Genomic DNA, 5,596 nt, shown 5'->3' with positions numbered 1-5,596 from the left:
GGACATTGATACAATTGAACTTTGTCCATTTGGACATTTATACAATTGAACTTTGTCCATTTGGACATTGATTCAATTGAATTTTGTCCATTTGGACATTGATATAATTGAACTTTGTCCATTTGGACATTGATACAATTGAATTTTGTCCATTTGGACATTCATCCATTGGAACTTTGTCCATTTGGACATTGATACAAATGAACTTTGTCCATTTGGACATTGATACAATTGAAATTTGTCCATTTGGACATTGATACAATTGAACTTTGTCCATTTGGACATTGATACAATTGAACTTTGTCCATTTGGACATTCATCCATTGGAACTTTGTCCATTTGGACATTGATACAATTGAACTTTGTCCATTTGGACATTGATACAATTGAATTTTGTCCATTTGGACATTGATACAATTGAACTTTGTCCATTTGGACATTGATACAAATGAACTTTGTCCATTTGGACATTGATAAAATTGAACTTTGTCCCTTTGGACATTGATACAATTGAATTTTGTCCATTTGGACATTCATTCATTGGAACTTTGACAAAACTTTGACAAAATTCAATTCAATTCAAAGTTCAATTGTTTCAATGTCCAAATGAGCAAATTTCAATTGTATCAATGTCCAAATTGATACAATTCAATTGTATCAATTTGGACATTGATACAATTGAAATTTGCTCATTTGGACATTGAAACAATTGAACTTTGTCCATTTGGACATTGATGCAATTGAACTTTGTCCATTTAGACCTTCATTAATTGGAACTTTGTCCATTTGGACATTGATACAATTGAACTTTGTCCATTTGGACATTGATACAATTGAACTTTGTCCATTTGGACATTGATACAATTGAACTTTGTCCATTTGGACATTGATACAATTGAACTTTGTCCATTTGGACATTGATACAATTGAATTTTGTCCATTTGGACATTCATTCATTGGAACTTTGACCATTTGGACATTCATTCATTGGAACTTTGTCCATTTGGACATTCATCCATTGAAACTTTGTCCATTTGGACATTGATCCAATTGAACTTTGTCCATTTGGACATTGATACAATTGAACTTTGTCCATTTGGACATTGATACAATTGAATTTTGTCCATTTGGACATTGATACAATTGAACTTTGTCCATTTGGACATTGATTTAATTGAACTTTGTCCATTTGGACATTGATACAATTGAACTTTGTCCATTTGGACATTGATACAATTCAACTTTGTCCATTTGGACATTGATACAATTGAATTTTGTCCATTTGGACATTGATACAATTGAACTTTGTCCATTTAGACTTTCATTCATTGGAACTTTGTCCATTTGGACATTGATACAATTGAACTTTTTCCATTTGGACATTGATACAATTGAACTTTGTCCATTTGGACATTGATTTAATTGAACTTTGTCCATTTGGACATTGATAAAATTGAACTTTGTCCATTTGGACATTGATACAATTCAACTTTGTCCATTTGGACATTGATACAATTGAATTTTGTCCATTTGGACATTGATACAATTGAACTTTGTCCATTTAGACTTTCATTCATTGGAACTTTGTCCATTTGGACATTGATACAATTGAACTTTTTCCATTTGGACATTGATACAATTGAACTTTGTCCATTTAGACCTTCATTCATTGGAACTTTGTCCATTTGGACATTGATACAATTGAACTTTGTCCATTTGGACATTGATACAATTGAAATTTGTCCATTTGGACATTGATACAATTGAACCTTGTCCATTTGGACATTGATACAATTGAACTTTGTCCATTTGGACATTGATACAATTGAACTTTGTCCATTTGGACATTGATGCAATTGAATTTTGTCCATTTGGACATTCATTCATTGGAACTTTGTCCATTTGTACATTGATACAATTGAACTTTGTCCAATTGAATTTTGTCCATTTAGACATTGGTCTAAATGGACAAAGTTCAATTGCATCAATGTCCAAATGGACAAAGTTAAATTGTATCAATGTCCAAATGGACAAAGTTCAATTGTATCAATGTCCAAATGGACAAGGTTCAATTGTATCAATGTCCAAATGGACAAATTTCAATTGTATCAATGTCCAAATGGACAAAGTTCAATTGTATCAATGTCCAAATGGACAAAGTTCAAATGGATCAATGTCCGAATGGATAAAGTTCAAATGGATGAATGTCCAAATGGACAAAGTTCAATTGTATCAATGTCCAAATGGACAAAGTTCAATTGTATCAATGTCCAAATGGACAAAGTTCAATTGTATCAATGTCCAAATGGACAAGGTTCAATTGTATCAATGTCCAAATGGACAAATTTCAATTGTATCAATGTCCAAATGGACAAAGTTCAATTGTATCAATGTCCAAATGGACAAAGTTCCAATGAATGAAGGTCTAAATGGACAAAGTTCAATTGTATCAATGTCCAAATGGACAAAGTTCAATTGTATCAATGTCCAAATGGACAAAGTTCCAATTAATGAAGGTCTAAATGGACAAAGTTCAATTGCATCAATGTCCAAATGGACAAAGTTCAATTGTTTCAATGTCCAAATGAGCAAATTTCAATTGTATCAATGTCCAAATTGATACAATTGAATTTTGTCAAAGTTTTGTCAAAGTTCCAATGAATGAATGTCCAAATGGACAAAATTCAATTGTATCAATGTCCAAAGGGACAAAGTTCAATTGTATCAATGTCCAAATGGACAAAATTCAATTGTATCAATGTCCAAATGAACAAAGTTCAATTGTATCAATGTCCAAATGGACAAAGTTCCAATGGATGAATGTCCAAATGGACAAAGTTCAATTGTATCAATGTCCAAATGGACAAAGTTCAATTGTATCAATGTCCAAATGGACAAAGTTCAATTGTATCAATGTCCAAATGGACAAATTTCAATTGTATCAATGTCCAAATGGACAAAGTTCATTTGTATCAATGTCCAAATGGACAAAGTTCCAATGGATGAATGTCCAAATGGACAAAATTCAATTGTATCAATGTCCAAATGGACAAAGTTCAATTATATCAATGTCCAAATGGACAAAATTCAATTGAATCAATGTCCAAATGGACAAAGTTCAATTGTATCAATGTCCAAATGGACAAAGTTCAATTGTATCAATGTCCAAATGGACAAAGTTCAATTGTATCAATGTCCAAATGGACAAAGTTCCAATGAATGAAGGTCTCAATGGACAAAGTTCAATTGTATCAATGTCCAAATGGACAAAGTTCAATTATATCAATGTCCAAATGGACAAAATTCAATTATATCAATGTCCAAATGGACAAATTTCAATTGTATCAATGTCCAAATGGACAAAGTTCAATTGTATCAATGTCCAAATGGACAAAGTTCAAATGGATCAATAACCGAATGGATAAAGTTCAAATGGATGAATGTCCAAATGGACAAAGTTCAATTGTATCAATGTCCAAATGGACAAAGTTCAATTGTATCAATGTCCAAATGGACAAAGTTCAATTGTATCAATGTCCAAATGGACAAAGTTCCAATGGATGAATGTCCAAATGGACAAAAATCAATTGTATCAATGTCCAAATCGACAAAGTTTAATTGTATCAATGTCCAAATGGACAAAGTTCAATTGTATCAATGTCCAAATGGACAAAGTTCAATTGTATCAATGTCCAAATGGACAAAGTTCAATTGTATCAATGTCCAAATGGACAAAGTTCAATTGTATCAATGTCCAAATGGACAAAGTTCCAATTAATGAAGGTCTAAATGGACAAAGTTCAATTGCATCAATGTCCAAATGGACAAAGTTCAATTGTTTCAATGTCCAAATGGACAAATTTCAATTGTATCAATGTCCAAATTGATACAATTGAATTTTGTCAAAGTTGTCCATTGTCAAGTGACAAATGTCAAGTGACAAATTTGACAAGTTTTGTCAAATTTTGGACAAAATTCAATTGTATCAATGTCCAAATGGACAAAGTTCCAATGAATGAATGTCCAAATGGACAAAAATCAATTGTATCAATGTCCAAATCGACAAAGTTCAATTGTATCAATGTCCAAATGGACAAAGTTCAATTGTATTAATGTCCAAATGGACAAAGTTCCAATGAATGAATGTCCAAATGGACAAAATTCAATTGTATCAATGTCCAAATGGACAAAGTTCAATTGTATCAATGTCCAAATGGACAAAGTTCCAATGAATGAAGGTCTAAATGGACAAAATTCAATTGTATCAATGTCCAAATGGACAAAGTTCAATTGTTTCAATGTCCAAATGGACAAAGTTCCAATGAATGAAGGTCTAAATGGACAAAGTTCAATTAAATCAATGTCCAAATGGACAAAGTTCAATTGTATCAATGTCCAAATGGACAAAGTTCAATTGTATCAATGTCCAAATGGACATATTGATACAATTGAATTTTGTCCATTTGGACATTGATACAATTGAACTTTGTCCATTTAGACATTGATACAATTGAATTTTGTCCATTTGGACATTCATTCATTGGAACTTTGTCCATTTGGACATTAATACAATTGAACTTTGTCCATTTGGACATTGATACAATTGAACTTTGTCGATTTGGACATTGATACAATTGAATTTTGTCCATTTGGACATTCATTCATTGGAACTTTGTCCATTTGGACATTGATACAATTGAATTTTGTCCAAAATTTGACAAAACTTTGACAAAATTCAATTGTATCAATTTGGACATTGATACAATTGAAATTTGCTCATTTGGACATTGAAACAATTGAACTTTGTCCATTTGGACATTGATGCAATTGAACTTTGTCCATTTAGACCTTCATTAATTGGAACTTTGTCCATTTGGACATTGATACAATTGAACTTTGTCCATTTGGACATTGATACAATTGAACTTTGTCCATTTGGACATTGATACAATTGAACTTTGTCCATTTGGACATTGATACAATTGAACTTTGTCCATTTGGACATTGATACAATTAAACTTTGTCGATTTGGACACTGATACAATTGAACTTTGTCCATTTGGACATTCATCCATTGGAACTTTGTCCATTTGGACATTGATACAATTGAACTTTGTCCATTTGGACATTGATACAATTGAACTTTGTCCATTTGGACATTGATACAATTGAACTTTGTCCATTTGGACATTGATTTAATTGAACTTTGTCCATTTAGACCTTCATTCATTGGAACTTTGTCCATTTGGACATTGAAACAATTGAACTTTGTCCATTTGGACATTGATACAATTGAACTTTGTCCATTTAGACCTTCATTCATTGGAACTTTGTCCATTTGGACATTGATACAATTGAACTTTGTCCATTTGGACATTGATACAATTGAACTTTGTCCATTTAGACCTTCATTCATTGGAACTTTGTCCATTTGGACATTGATACAATTGAACTTTGTCCATTTGGACATTGATACAATTGAATTTTGTCCATTTGGACATTCATTCATTGGAACTTTGTCCATTTGGACATTGATACAATTGAATTTTGTCCAAAATTTGACAAAACTTGTGACAACTTTGACAAAATTCAATTG

Source organism: Hesperophylax consimilis, chromosome 31, assembly GCF_061612785.1.
Source record: "Hesperophylax consimilis isolate HC1 chromosome 31, BYU_Hcon_1.0, whole genome shotgun sequence".
Taxonomy (NCBI): domain Eukaryota; kingdom Metazoa; phylum Arthropoda; class Insecta; order Trichoptera; family Limnephilidae; genus Hesperophylax; species Hesperophylax consimilis.
The sequence above is the reverse complement of the archived record's forward strand: the minus strand, read 5'-3'. Positions refer to the sequence as shown.